Source organism: Lithobates pipiens, unplaced genomic scaffold, assembly GCF_037356315.1.
Source record: "Lithobates pipiens isolate NorthernLeopardFrog02 unplaced genomic scaffold, aLitPip1_a1.2 Scaffold_23, whole genome shotgun sequence".
In the NCBI taxonomy this organism is placed as follows: Eukaryota; Metazoa; Chordata; class Amphibia; order Anura; family Ranidae; genus Lithobates; species Lithobates pipiens.
In genome coordinates, this window is record NW_027507785.1 from 130,676,619 (window position 1) to 130,692,964 (window position 16,346).

At 45.0% G+C, this 16,346-nt stretch overlaps 1 protein-coding gene across 5 annotated transcripts in view; it reads left to right on the forward strand.

The window, feature by feature from the left end:
- Nucleotides 1-16,346, forward strand: part of TMEM184B (transmembrane protein 184B) — a 337,694-nt gene that overhangs the window by 42,501 nt on the left and 278,847 nt on the right. The gene's annotated exons all lie outside the window — the stretch shown is intronic.

The following is a 16,346-nucleotide window of genomic DNA, read 5'->3' on the forward strand; positions in this document are numbered from 1 at the left end:
GACCTTTATTGCCAGGGTGGAAGTGTCGTGTGGGCGCAAGGGGGGGGGTAAAAAAAACTCCCCCTGTTTTCTGGGGAGAGCTCAGATTCAGACTCGGGCCCTGCGGTGACTGGTGGCCCCTGTTCTGACAGGAAGCAGCAGGAGGAAGCTGCTGAGGCGGCGGCCCCTTTTTGGGTCCCGCAAACCAGCCTGCACGGTTAAGGTGATTCTGATTGCCCCAGATTGGCCTTGACATCCTTGGTATCCCGACCTAGTATGACTGGTGGCGGGTGTTCCTTGGTGGCTGCCAATGCAAGAGGACTTTCTATCGCAGGGTCCGATACTTCATCCTGCTTTACCGTCTCTGGTTTTAACGGCATGGCTGTTGAAGACCAGGTGCTAAGGGACCGAGGTCTGTCAGACTCAGTGATTTCAACACTGCTGAGGGCACGGAAGTCTTCGTGAAAGATTTACCATCGTACGTAGAAGGCTTAAATCTCCATGTGTGAGGAGATGGGGTGGCGACCGCGCACATATTCAGTTTCCAGGATCCTGCTGTTTTTGCAGCGAGGAGTGGATCAGAAACTTGCTTTAAGCACCATTAAGGGACAGATATCCGGCTTGGCTGTCTTTTTTCCAACATCCCTTGGCGTCTCACTCATTGGAGTAGAGCTGCAACTAACGATTAATTTGTCTGTCGACTAATCTATCGATTATTTTTTTGATTAGTCAACGACTATCCGATTATTTATTTTTATTTTTTAATGAATCTAGTGTTTTTTTTTGGATTAGCTAATTAAGCCTTTGGATAACCTTGAGAGTATTGTATTGCATTGCAGGGTATTGTATTGTATTGGCGGGCAGGGTATTGTACTGTATTGGCGGGCAGAGTATTGTTTTGCATTGCAGAGTATTGTATTGCAGAGGCTGGCAGAGTATCGGGCTGGCAGACTCGAGTATTGGCTGGTTATGGAGGGATGGCTGCTTCCATCCGACCTCTCCCCTCCACTGCACAGATCAGTACAGAGAGGGGAGAGAGAAACCGGCGTCATGTCATGAGCGATCACATCGGAGCGATTACATTGTAAACGCCTGGGTGTAGAAAGATGGCCGCCGCTTCGGAGCTAGGCCGAAACCGCGGCCTCTCCTAAGGCCAAGACCGCGGATCGCGGCATGTGCGCACGGATCGGGGACGATCCGTGGCACCCCTAGGGATGGTGGGGGAGAAGAGAGGGGGACGGCGGGGGAGAAGAGTGGGGGACGGCGGCACGGAGGGCAGCGCTAGATACTAAGCACTGCCACCACTGTGACGCATCGACGCACAGAGCGCACGTCAATGTTTTTTCTTAGTCGACGTAGTAGATTACGTTGACGCGTCGTGGCAGCTCTACATTGGAGGGTACTTTTGTGCAAGGGGTTTGACACGTAGTCCTTCTGGTTCGACCTCCACTAGATCCCTGGGATCTGAATCTGGTGCCATCAGCTCTCCAAAAAACGCTGTTTGAAAAAGGGGAGATTCCCTTGACTTTTTCTCAGAAAGTAGTCTTCCTAGTGGCTCTTACATCTGCCAGGAGGGTTTCTGAGTTGGCGGCCTTTTTCATGCAAGTCTCCCTACTTGGTCATACACAAGGATAAGGTGTTGTTACGTCCGCCACCCTCTTCCTTCCAAAGGTGGTTTTGGCATTCCATCTAAATGAGGATATCGTGTTACCATCCCTTTTTGTCCTATGCCAACACACCCAAAAGAAGTTGCCTTACATTCCTTGGATGTGGTCCGGGCTCTGCGGGTGTATCTGTCTGCTACAGCTCCCTTCTGGAAGTCAGACTGTTTTGGTGGCTGGTCCGAAAAAAGGTCTACCGGTCTCGTTGTCCACCATTTCTTGGTGGATCGGACAGATCGTGGTTCAGGCCCCTTTGCTGTCACGGCCCATTCCACCAGGGAAATTGGAACCTCCTGGGCTTTCTGACATCAAGCGTCTGTCTCCTGGGCACGTAAGGCAGCGACTTGGTCATCTGTTCACACTTTCACTAAATTCTACAAAGCTGATGTAAGCGCATCTTCTGGTGCTTCCTTTGGCTGCAAGGTTTTGCAGGCGGCTGTGTAAGGTTGCAATTTATGCTTTCTTAAGTTGTGTTGTGAACCCATCTTTAGATGCCTAAGGTTGCATTTTACAGAGATTGAAAAGGAAAGGTAATTTTTTAATTACACTATGCGAGTCGCAGTTGTTTATACCAGTGCTTCCTTGGATATCTCATACTTGCAATACCTCCAAGATAATCAAAGCAAAGCTAAAGCTGAATAAAAGCCTATCAAAAGCTGCAGGTGCTATAAGTGAGCTTTGTCAGACTTCCATGGAGGCTTCAGAGACTCTTTGAAGCACCAAGAAAGCGACTTGGGGTATAATTGTTGAAAAAAAAAAAAGCAAAATGTAAACAGGACTGTGGGGTAACTACCGTATATACTCGAGTATAGGCCGACCCGAATATAAGCCGAGGTCCCCAATTTACCCCCAAAAAACTGGAAAAAATTATTGACTCGTGTATAAGCCGAGGGTGAGACATGCCTGTCCATCCCTGTGTGTCGTCCATCCCTGTGTGTGTCCATGCATCCGTGTGTGTGTGTGTCCATGCATCCGTGTGTGTGTGTGTGTGTGTCCATGCATCCGTGTGTGTGTCCATCCATCCCTGTGTGTGTGCATGCATCCGTGTGTGTGTGTGTGTGTGTGTCCATGCATCCGTGTGTGTCCATCCATCCCTGTGTGTGCATGCATCCGTGTGTGTGTGTGTGTGTGTGTGTCCGTGCAGCCTACCTGTGTCCGTCCGGCCTGTGTCCGTCCCGGCCTGCGTCCCGTCCCGGCCTGCGTCCCGTCCCGGCCTGCGTCCCGTCCCGGCCTGCGTCCCGGCCTGCGTCCCGTCCCGGCCTGCGTCCCGGCCCGTCCCGCAGCTCTTCGTCGGTGGCCATTCTAGGATTCAAAAGCCGCGCCTCCGTCGGTGATAGGCGGAACACTCAATTTCCCACTGACTGCTGGGAAATTGAGTGTTCCGCCTATCACGGACATCCGATAGGCGGAACACTCAATTTCCCAGCAGTCAGTGGTCCGCCTATCATGGACGTCCGCTCATCCTCATACTACGGACGAGGATGAGAGGACGTCCGTGATAGGCGGAACACAGACTGCTGGGAAATTCAGTGTTCCGCCTATCACAGGCGAAGGCGGAGACGGAGGCGCGGCCTTTGAATCCTAGAATGGCCGCTGTCTGTCTGCTCGACACGCTGATCGGGCAGACAGACAGCGATGACTCGAGTATAAGCCGAGGGGGGCACTTTCAGCCTCAAAAAAGAGGCTGAAAATCTCGGCTTATACTCGAGTATATACGGTATTTTATTTAGTGACCGGGCTTTGACTCTCCCACTCTGATGCTGCTTTTCATTTAGTCCATTATAATAAGTAATTATCAAACTATAGCCACTGTAATCCAGCCCAAATCGCATATTACTTACTGTTTAAAGAAACTTTAAAAATCTTGTTTCCAGGGGTTAGGCAGCGCCATCTTAAGTATTGTTTTCTGAGTCCACAGTGGAGTGTATTTCCGCCCTTACATTGAGCACTTCCTGTACTGTTAACCAAGCCTCCTTCTCAATCCAACATTTCTATGGCAACCCTGCTTCCCTGTTCATAGTTGACTTGTTTTATTTCATAGTATTTACTTGTGCTGATTACCTAGTGTTTGCCTGGACGAGTCCTACCAGCTTCAGCTGATAAGACTGCAGTTATTTCTGTCCCTTGCCCTGCTTTACACTGTATGTGATGCCACATGGTGTGTAGAAGGAAGCACTGAGTGATTAGTAGCCTCCTGGGAGTTCAGTGTTGTGTGCCATAGGAAGTCCTGATAACAGATAAGACATAGAGAGTGTGCCATAAATCAGGGGAGATCTGGGCATGCTCAGTGATGTAATTCTAAAGAATAAAAAGGATTACATCAATACTAGGCAAGTAAGGCGATATCTACAAGCAGTGTTCATTAGGGTTTTTTATGCTGATTTACATGGGACAAAGTTGTGGGGGAGGGTTCACAACCACTTTAAAGTACTATTCAGCTCCAGTTTGTAAGTGTTGAGCACAGATTCTGTGGGAGTTCTGATTGCCACTTTTTTTTTTTTTTATTCATTTTAAGAGATGTATAAAGTAAAAATATAGCCTTTCCCCTGCCTCAAAGTAGTACAAAACAAAAATCATAACTTTTACAGCTGCTCAGCGCCAGTGTTAATTCTGGCAGCAAATTTTAATTTAGTTTGTCTTAGTTTTAGGGCTAAAATGGCATTTTAGTTTTAGTCCCATTTTTGTCTTGTTTTAGTCCACTAAATATCCAGTATATTTTAATTGACTAAAATGTCCTACGTTTTAGTCGACTAAATTCTCCAGTACGTTGTAGTCAACTAAAACTAATTTTAGTCGTCTAAAATCGAATGGGTGTAATTAAATTGTAATGCATTAGTTAACATTTCTCTACAATTTCCAAACTCATTATATACGGCTGGATTGAAAAATCTAATATGTTATTATTTATGGTATTGAGGTATGAACATGCCCTACAGACCAGTGTTAATTTTGAATTCAAATTTCAATTTAGTTTTAGTCTTTTGGCTAAAATGTCGTTTTAGTCGTATTTTAGTTGACTAAAATAGTATTCATTTAGTCGTCTAAAATGATTTGGTCAACGAAATTAACACTGCTCAGCGCTATAGAAAGGATAAGATGATGGATTAAAAAAACAGGCAAACATCTCTGCAACACTTCATGACTAGGAAAAAGGTTTAATGATAGAACAATAATAAAATGTCCGCTACTTAAGGCTCCCAGAACTCTCACCTTTAAACGAAGTGAATAAGCAAATCAAACAAACTCCAGGATTCTCTTATTTCATTCATAAATGATAAATAATAGCCATCAGGAAATCCAAAGGAGGGATGTAATGATACAATTCCGCCACTAGAGGGCCAGTCCCAGCTTACAGAATAGGTGATAAATAGATCTTCACTTCTATTCCACAGTGTATGGCTCAAAATAAGAGAGAGGAGGGGGAGAGAGAGAGAAACAGGAGACTTCCATAGTGTAGTAGTTTAAAAAACGGCAGGTAAATTTATTAAAAAGCAGTAAAGACTCTCACATTTTCATTGCAAAAACAAGCACAATCAGGAAGAGGGTATAATGACAACTTCCTCCCGTCTTACTATACTTCCGGTTCGTCCTCTGGCCAATCCCTACGCGTTACGTCATGTGACTTCTTCATGGGGATGATTGGATTCTCGATTGGATTCAGGTCTGGACTTTGACTTGGCCATTCTAACACCTGGATATGTTTATTTGTGAACCATTCCTTTGTAGATTTTGCTGTATGTTTGGGATCATTGTCTTGTTGGAAGATAAATCTCCGTCCCAGTTTTCAGGTCTTTTGCAGACTCCAACAGGTTTTCATCCAGAATGGTCCTGTATTTGGCTGCATCCATCTTCCCCTCAATTTTAACCATCTTCTCTGTCCCTGCTGAAGAAAAGCAGGCCCAAACCATGATGCTGTCACCACCATGTTTGACAGTGGGGATGGTGTGTTGAGGGTGATGAGCTGTGTTGCTTTTACGCCAAACATATCGTTTTGCATTGTGGGCAAAAAGTTCGATTTTGGTTTCATATGACCAGAGCACCTTCTTCCACATGTTTGGTGTGTCTCCCAGGTGGCTTGTGGCAAACTTTAGACGAGACTTTTTATGGATATCTTTGAGAAATGGCTTTCTTCTTGCCACTCTTCCATAAAGGCCAGATTTGTGCAGTGTATGACTGATTGTTGTCCTATGGACAGACTCTCCCACCTCAGCTGTAGTTCTCTGCAGTTCATCCAGAGTGATCATGGACCTCTTGGCTGCATATCTGATCAGTCTTCTCCTTGTCTGAGCTGAAAGTTTAGAGGGACGGCCAGGTCTTGGTAGATTTGCAGTTGTCTGATACTCCCATTTCAAAATGATCGCTTGCACAGTGCCCCTTGGAATGTTTAAAGCTTGGGAAATCTTTTTGTATCCAAATCCGGCTCTCCAGAACAGTATTACGGACCTGCCTGGTGTGTTCCTTGGTCTTCATAATGCTCTCTGCGCTTTCAACAGAACCCTGAGACTATCACAGAGCAGGTGCATTTATACAGAGACTTGATTACACACAGGTGGATTCTATTTATCACCATCAGTCATTTAGGACAACATTGGATCATTCAGAGATCCTCGCTGAACTTCTGGAGTGAGTTTGCTGCACTGAAAGTAAAGGGGCCGAATAATTTTGCACGCACCACTTTTCAGTTTTTTTATTTGCTAAAAAAGTTTAAATTATCCAATAGATTTCGTTCCATTTCACAATTGTGTCCCACTTGTTGGTGATTCTTCACAAAAAAATTAAAATTTTATATCTATGTTTGAAGCCTGAAATGTGGCAAAAGGTTGAAAAGTTCAAAGGGGCCGAATACTTTTGCAAGGCACTGTAATTAACAATACCGATGGCAAAATATAAACAAAGTGGAGTCAAACGCTCAGAACTCGGGCTTTAGTATAAATCGCACAAATAAGAAACATAAGGGGAATACAAAGACACTGAATTTCAAAAGAGCCAACTTCCCTAAACTACGAACCTTGCTAGAAGACATAAATTGGGTTAAAATCTTAGGAACAAAGAACACGGAGGAGAGATTGGTTTGCTTTAAGAGCATATTAAATAAGGGCATTAGCCAATGCATCCCAATAGGGAATACATTTTAAAAGGGGCGAACAAAATTCCTGGATGGCGTCGCTCCGATGTAAAAATGCATATAAGAAAAACATAAATGGAAGGCGTGCGCACACTTGGTGCATTACCAGATATAATTTAATAAGAAATTTTTGTATAAAAGTGGGTACTCGCAAAATGCAACTGACAAAAGACCACAAACACAGTGCATGAACATTCACAGAACATGGGATACAGCTAACGCATTTCGGGGGCACGTCCCCTTTCCTCAGAGCTAAGCTGGCTGAGAAAGGGGATGCTCCCCCCAAAACACATTAGCTGTACCCTGTTTTCTGTGCATGTCCATGTACTGTATTTATGGTCTTTTGTCAGTTGCATTTTGTAAGTACCCACTTTTATACAAAAATTTCTTATTAAATTATCTCTGGTAATGCACTAGGTGTGCACGCCTTCCATTTCTGTTTTTCTTGTAGTTCCTTTCGGATTACCCCATCTGAGGAAGGCAGCATCCACCTAGTTTTGGGATACCATATATACCTTTTCACGCCACCATTTTATCTGCCATCTGTTATTCCACACCTCGGAAGACCTGTTCGCATTGGAAGTGACTGTTAAAAGTACATATAAAGGCAAAGGAGAAGGCCTTCAAAAAAAATACAAGATTGAGGGATCATCATCAGCATTTAGACTATAAAGAATGCAGCAAGAAATGTAAGGGTGCAGTTAGGGTGGCTAAGATAGAACACGAAAAAGACACCTAGTGGATAAAAGGAAAAAAAAAACCCAAGAAATTCTTTAAGTATGTAAACGGTAAAAAAAGAGGACAGACCATACTGGCCCCATAAAGAATGAGGAAGCACAACTGGTCCCAAAGGATGGGGGGGGGGGGGGGGGGGGGGTGGCGGCGAAGGTGTTGAATTTAGTCTTTAGTCTTCACGAGGGAATCAAGGGGGGGGGGCCTTCAGTAACCAAAACTGCAGTGTTTATCCCATGACACATCACAGGAAGCACCTCCATGGTTAAGAGGACAGAATTAAAATCGGACTTGGGGAAACTTAACATTAATAAATCAACGGGACCAGATGGCTCGCACCCGAGTGTTCGTGAGGAACTCTGTTAAGTAATTGCCAGACCATTGTTCCTAATTTTTACTGACCGTCTAATGAGTGGAATGTTACCAGGTGATTGGAGAAAAGCCAATGTAGCACCAATATTTAAAAATGGCCCAAAATCCATCCCTGGGAATTACAGACCAGTTAGCCTAACATCAATAGTATGCAAGCTAAGGGACTATATACAAGATTTTAGTATTGAGAATGGTATCATTGGCAGTAATCGGCATTGATTCAAGAAGATTCGTTCTTGCCAAACCAATCTATCAACTTTCTATGAGGAGGTGAGTTGCCATCTAGGTAAAGGAAGGCCCATAGACGTGGTATATCTGGATTTTGCAAAATAAGGTCAGTTGGCATGGACCATAGGGGGGGAGTACATGCATTGAAAACTGGCTAGGGTGAGATCAGAGGGTGGTGATAAATGAGTAGGGTTCTGTGCTGGGACCAATCCTATTTAATTTGTTCATAAACGACCTCGAGGATGGGGGTAAATGGTTCAATCTCTGTATTTGCGGATGATGCTAAGCAGGGCAATAACTTCTCCGCAGGATGTAGAAACCTTGCAAAAAGATCTGAACAAATTAATGGGGTGGGCAACTACACGCCAAATGAGGTTCAATGTAGAAAAATTTAAAATAATGCATTTGGGTGGCAAAAATATGAATGCAATCTATACACTGGGGGGAGAACCTCTGGGGGAATCAAGGATGGAAAAGGACCTGAGGGTCCTAGTAGATAGCGGCAGCTTGGCATTGCATGTCAATTGCTGAGCCTAACAAAGCAAACATAATATTTGCATGCTTTAAAAAGGGGATCAACTCCAGAGATAAAAAGATAATTCTCCTGCTTTACAAGATTCTGATCCGGCCGCACCTGGAGTATGCTGTCCAGTTCTTGGCACCAGTCTAGGAAGGATGTACTGGAAATGGAGCGAGTACAAAAAAGGGTAACAAAGCTAATAAAGGGTCTGGGGGATATTAGTTATGAGGAAAGGTTGCAAGCACAGAACTTATTCTCTCTCTGGAGAAGAGACGCTTGAGGGGATATGATTTCAATTTACCTTTACCGTACTGGTAACTCCACAATAGTGATAAAACGTTTTCGCAGAAGGGAGTTTAACAAGACACATGGCCACTCAATAAATTAGAAGACAAGAGGATTAACCTTAAACTACGTAGAGGGTTCTTTACCTTTTAGACCGCCAAGGATGTGTAATTGCCTTCCATAGGCGGTGGTTTCAGTGGGGGGCATCAATAGTTTAATAAAACTATTAGATAAGCACCTGAACGACCGCAACATACAGGGATATACAATGTAATACTGACATATCGCACACATAGGATGGACTTGTCTTTTTTTTTTTTTCTACCTCACCTACTATGTAACTATGTGTCACTATAGAGAAACTAGTACTTTTACGATGTGGCTATAGATGGTGAGTCAAGCCAAAGGTCATCACAGACTTTGTGGAACTTTTGAGGACACCCACGAGAGGTATATGTTGCTTTATACAAGGGGGCCACCTTGTTAATCGAGGATTTCAAGAGGTCTAAAGTGGGTGGCCTCTTTGGACTTCCATTTAAGGGTAATGGCCTTATGGGCATAAAAGAGCAATAAACTAATGAATCCAGAGGGTCCTCCTTTCCTTTTCTCTAGTTTTTGAAAGTAGGCGCCTCTCTTCTTGTTCTTTGAAAGAATACATTGATAGACCTATGCTCCTAGTCATACTATGTTTTTACTCCATTGTTTATTATGTTTTTCACAGGTCATTCTTTATTAAGGAGCTGGCTTAATTAAATTCTTGGGGTATTGTGGCAGTATAATGCTAGCTTACCAGTAATTTGAAATTAGATTCCCTCTGTATTTGACTTGCTTCAGCTTAAGCTCACCTGTCAGCTAATTGTCTTCCTGTAGCTTTTATTACCTGGCTGCCTTTGGAGGTAATATGGAACAAGTCTAGATTAGTTACACCTCTGTTTTGTGTAAGCAGGGAGCATTCAGCTGTGACAGAACTAGAAAGAGATTCCTTGTTTAGTTAAGGTTTGGTGTGTATTTCTTTCATCCTATTTTCTGTGTGGATAGCTGTTTCAGTAGGCTTTAATCTACACCATTTCATATGCTAAATTTAAGAAGAATTTAGAAAAATTTACTTGTGGGTACTATAATAAACAAAATAAAGTGTATATATGGCCTTGAATTTCCTACTGAGTGAAGAATACATATTGGGAATTCTGGAACCGCTTTGTATGGGAATTTATCATTTTATAAACTCTGTATAGTTTGTACATAATTTCATTATTTAGGACTGCAAAATAAAATGTTAAAAATGAACTATTGCATAGGAATAATATGTACTGCTCGGTCCAGCCAGCTTTTTAACGTTTTCCTGTATCTTTCTTGAAAAAAGACGATTTACAGAGCTCAATAGATTAACAACTTACAGACCGGACCATTTTGCTGGTCAAAGACCAGACCACTTTTTGCGATTCGCCACTGCTTCGCTTTAACTGACAATTGCACTGTCGTGCGACGTGGCTCCCAAACAAAATTGACGTCCTTTTTTTTTTCCCACAAATAGAGCGGTTTTTATTTTTTGCGCTATAAACAAAAATAGATCGACAATTTTGAAGAAAACGCATTATTTTCTACTTTTTGTTATAATAAATATCCCCCAAAAATATATAAAAAAGTTTTTTTCCATCAGTTTAGGCCGATCTGTATTCTTCTACATATTTTTGGTAAACTAAATCGCAATAAGCGATTTATTGGTTTGCGCAAAAGTTATAGCGTTTACAAAATAAGGATAGTTTTATGGCATTTTTATTAATTTTTTATTTTATTTTTTTTTTTTTACTAGTAATGGCGGCGATCAGCGATTTTTATTGTGACTGCGACATTGTGGCAGACACATCGGACATTTTTGGGACCATTGTCATTTATACAGTAATCACTGCTATATAAATGCAGTGATTCCTGTGTAAATGACACTGGCAGTGAAGGGGTTAACCAGTGGGTGGCAGTGTAGGGGTTAAGTGTTCCTAGGGGTGTGTTACTAACTGTGGGGGGGTTGGGATTTCATTTAGTGAACACTGATCTCTGCTACAATCACATGGAGCAGAGATCAGTGTCACTAGTTGCTAGGCAGAATGGAGAAATGCCGTTTACACAGCATTTCCTCCATTCAGCCGTCCCATGAGACGTTCGCGGGTATGCCCGCGGCGATCGAGTCCACAGGACCCATGACCGGACTCACGGGGGTCCCGACCGGCATGCGAGCGGGCCGCCGGCGGCACGCTCGCGATGGCACGGTGGCATTGAAGATTGGACGTACCTGTACGCCAATATGCCTGCCCGTGCCATTCTGCCGACGTACATCAGCGTGCGCTGGTCGGGAACCGGTTAAAGTATTGCTTTGCTCTCCTTGGGTGAGCTATAGTAAGCTGGGAATCTCTTGGTTAAATGTTTGTTTGTGACTTTTAAACAACAACTAAGCTTCATGCACATAGGCACATTTTTCCATGCAGTATAAAGAAAAATCATACTTATGTTGCCCAGGCTTGGCATGGATTATATTCATACCCCATAATGACATTGTGAAAGTCTGTTTTGCAATCTTTGCAAATTTATTAAAAGTGAAGAAAATCTCATGTACATACGTATACACAGCCTTTGCCATGATGCCCAAAATTGAGCTCAGGTGCATCCTGTTTCCACTAATCATCCTCGAGGTGCTTCTACAACTTGATTGGAATGGACATGATTTGGAAAGGCACACATCCTGTCTATACAAGGCCCCACAGTTAACTCCCTGCCTGGAGTTTGCATGTTCTCCCTGTGCCTGTGTGGGTTTCCTCCGGGTACTCCGGTTTCCTCCCACAAACCAAAGACATGCAGGTAGGTTAATTGGTTTCTCTCCAAAATTGGCCCTAGTATATGAATGGGGACCTTGGATTGTGGGTAGGGACCAATGTGAGTGTGTAAAGTACAGGGATGGGGACAATTGTAGACACTCGGGTTGAACTGGATGGACTGGTGTCTTTATTCAACCTTACTAACTATGAAACTATGAAACCGTGCATGTCAGAGCACAAATCAAGCCATGAAGTCCAAGGAATTGTCTGTAGACCTCCGTGACGGGATTGTATTAGAGGCACAGATCTGGGGAAGGGTACAGAAAAATTTCTGCAGCATTGCAGGTCCCAATGAGCACAGTGACCTCCATCATCCATAAATGGAAGAAGTTTGGAACCACTCTTCCTAGTGCGGGCCACCCGGCTAAACTGATCGATCGGGGAAGAAGGGCCTTAGTATTGCACATACATTACAGACTTTCGCAGTGATGGGTTGGTGTATAACTGGCTAGAGAGCTCTGTGTACTAAAGGGATTTCTTGCTGCTGGGTAGACTGATTGTACCCAAGTTGATCAGCTTGGGAGCAACCAACCAGACTGTCAGATATTTCATGTGAGTTATTGCCTATAGCCGCTAGCAATAATTACTGTGTGTGCTCCCGGCTGGGATCCCCCCCCCCCCCCCAGGAGGACACAATTGCTCCATGGGAGGGATTCCCCCATCGACACTTGACTGTGTTGATGGGGGTATCAAGAGATTTACTTTCCTGCAAACTGTGGTTGCAGTTAAGAACATCACACCATCTATGGCCGGCTTTAGTGCTAACCTTCCAGACGGTGTTGGTGTGCAATGTCTATGGGTAGGACAGTGTGCATGTTTGTTTGCTGGAGGCGAAATGGTGAGAAGGAAAGACCAATGTGTGTGCTGGGAGTGGGATCTCGCTGGGTAGAGTGCTGGTGTCTTGTCAGATTAGGCGACCCGTCACAAATTGTAACGGAAGTGATGTTCCGTCGCCACCATCTTGCTACCCCCTGCATTCATCCACAGTAACGATACAATGAGAAGGCGGGAAGCGAAGATCTTGTTACACCCACCTGAGTTTTACGTTTATTTTTAAAAGTAAAGGAGCTTATATGTGAAATAGAGTGTTTAGAAATCCGACTGACTGTTTACATGTTGAATTCTAAAAGCAGTGGTGTTCTGTCAGAATTACAAACCTGTGAGATCAGCAGGCCTGCTGCTGCTTTTAAAATTTAACATCTAAGCAGTCTGTCGGATTTCTAAATACTGTATTTCACCATATAAGCTCAGTTTACTGCTAAAAAATAAGTGTCAAATTTAAGACTCCGGTGGGTGTAACGAGATATCTGCTTGCCGCCTTTTCACTGTATCGATGCTGTGGAGTGTAGCAAGATGGTGCAAAAACATCACTTCCATTACAAGCTCTGATGGGTCGCCTAATCTGATGGAACATCGGAGGTGTTATGTCACTGGGGAAGGACATTATATATGGACAATGTGTTGGCAATATGAAGGATATTGTGGTGAGCAACTTGCTACATTCATGAGACACACACACATACACACACACACACACACACACACACACACACACACTGTACTTGCCAAATATGCTGCAGAAATATCCCTCCATTAAGTCTGTGGGCAGTTTGCTCTCTTATGACTTATTCCCCTCCCTTCCTGGTAAACTCTCTCACGAGGGTGAGAGAGAGCTGTGCATGATGTCATAAGCCTAGGCTTTTTTTTCCCTAACAGGAAGTGGGCTTTATAAGGTATTTATAAGGTATTTTGATCTGATTTCCTCAGGCTACAAGATGGAGTTCCTCTCTTGGCCACAAAACAGATTCTTCCCCTCCAGCATACCCGTACTCCTGGCTCGCCGGGAGGCCCGCATTGGGGGCGGTAAGGGACCTGCTGAGTCGCAGGGTGATAATACCTGTTCCGGAATTGGAACATTTCCAGGGGTTCTACTCAAACCTGTTTGGATGTACCCCTTACTTTTTGGGGACTACAATCTTGGACCTAAAAGCCCTCAATTACTTTGAAAGTACAGAGGTTCAGAATGGAATCGGTTTGCTCAGTAGTCGCTGCACTCCATCAAAGGGACTCCCTGGCATCCTTAGACATCCAGGATGCGTACCTGCACATACCCATATGCCTTCAACATCAGAAGTTTCTGCGATTTGCAGTCAGGAAAGCCCACTACCAGTTTGTGGCTCTCCCTTTTTGGTTTGGCATCGGCCCCCTGAGTCTTTACCAAGGTATTGGCTCTTGTTGTGGCGTTGCTGCCGCAACACGGAATCACGATCGTGGGATACCTAGACGATCTCCTCCTGAGAGCATCTTCCACCTCAGAGTTAGAGGAGAATGTGGCGATCACCTTGCAGACCCTGCAGGAATTTGGGTGGCTGAACCTAAAAAAAAGTCGGTGATCGTACCGACTCGGCATTTGGAGTACCTAGGCTTACTGCGGGACTCCATGGAAGCAAGTGTTTCTCCCTTCAGACAAGCTGCAGACTCTCAAAGCCACGGTAAAACTGTTGATGAACCGCAGGTGGTCGTCGCTTCGCTTCTACATGCGAGTCCTGGGACTCATGGTGGCTTCCTTCGAGGCAGCACCAGAGTCCTGCAGTAGGAGATTTTGACAAAATGGGACAAATCTCCTTTGTCCCTGGATCGGTAGGTTCAGGTGAGCCAGTTGGTCAGGGATTCCCTGCTCAGGTGGCTGAGATCCCTGGCACTTCGGTCTGGGAAGTCGTTCCTACCTCTGAAATGGACAGTGATCACAACGGACACAGGCCAATCTGGCTAGGGAGGAGTAAAGGGAGTTCAGTCGACCCAGGGCCTCTGGTCAGTGGAGGAATCCAATTTGCCGATCAATCTGCTTGAACTGAGAGCGATCAGGCTATGCCTCTCCACATGGTCGATAAGACGTCGAGGGCGTCCGATCAGGATCCAGTCGGACAATGCCACGGCGGTGGCATACGTCATTCACCAAGGAGGAACGAGCAGCTCGGTCGCCGCACGGGAGGTCACTCACATCCGTCAGTGGGCAGAGCAATTTAAATCCTGGGAGTGGAGAACTGGCAGGCGGACTATCTAAGTCGCCAGATGCTGGACCCAGAAGAATGAACGTAGCATCCGGAGGTGTTCAGGCTACTGTGCCTGCGATGGGGCACACCAGACGTGGATTGTTTGGCCTCCTGTCTCAATCGGAAGGTCCCGAGATTCATGTCCAGGACAAGATATCCTTGGGCAGATGCGTTGGTGGCTCCGTGAGATCAGTAGCAGCTGATGCCTGTCCTCCGCTGAAACGGTTACCACATCAGTGGAGGCCGAAGGGATTCCACTAATTCTGGTTGCCCCAGATTGGCCCCAGCATCCCTAGTACACAGACCTAGTGTGCCTGGTGGCACATGCCCCCTGGCGACTGCCATTACGAGAAGACCTTCTGTGTCAAGGTCTGATTCTCAATCCTGCTTTACCATCGCTGGTTTTAACAGCATGGCTATTGAGAGCCAGGTGTTGAGGAACCGGGGTCCTTCGGACTCTGTGATCCCAACTATGCTGAGAGCATGGAAATCTTCTTCCTGGAAGATATAACATCATACCTGGAAAGCCTATATCTCCATGTGTGAGGAGAAAGGATGGTGTCCGTGCTCCTTTTCTATATCCAGGATCCTGCTGTTTCTACTACAAGGAGTAGACCAGAAATTGACTTTAAGCACCATTAAAGGACAAATATCAGCTTTGGCTGTCTTTTTTTTTTTTTTTTTTCTTTTTTTTTTTCAGTGACCCCTGGCATCTCGCTCTCTAGTGAGCACCTTTTGTTCAAGGGGTCCGACATGTAGTTCCTCCGGTGCGTCCGCCATTACCCACGTGGGATCTGAACCTGGTGTTATCGGCACTTCAAAAACTGCCATTTGAAAATATCAGATTCCCCTGTTGACTTTCCCAGAAAGTGTTTGTTTTTTCTAGTGGCCATTACATCGGCCAGGAGGTTTTCAGAACTGGCAGCCTTGTCTTGCAAGTCGCCCTATCTGGTTATCCACAGGGATAAGGTGGTATTGCGTCCGCAACCTTCTTTTCTGCTGAATGTGGTTTCGGCGTTCCACATCAATGAAGACATTGTGTTACCATCTGTGTCCTAAGCCGACACATCCTAAGGAAGTGGCCCTTCATGCCCTGGACCTGGTTCGGGCTCTGGGGGTGTATTTGTCTGCCACGGCTCCCTTTCGGAAGTCATACTCCCTGTTTGTTTCTGTGGCTGGTCCGAAAAAAGGCATGGCGGTCTCGTCGGCCACCATTTCTAGGTGGATCAAACAGCTTGTAGTACAGGCCTACGCTTTGAAGGGACGGGTGCCCCCCCCCCCCCCCCCTTTCCAGTCACGGCCCACTCCACAAGGGCAATCGGAACATCTTGGGCCTTCCGACATAAAGTGTGTAAAGCGGCGATCTGGTCGTCTGTTCACATTTTTACAAGGTAGATGTCGGTGCATCGGCTGATGCCTGTTTTGGCTGCAAAGTTTTGCAGGTAGCTGTATAATTGCAATTGCACATACATTTTTTTTTTTTCCTGTTTTTTTGTGGGTAAAAAAGTTTGGTTATTCCCCCAC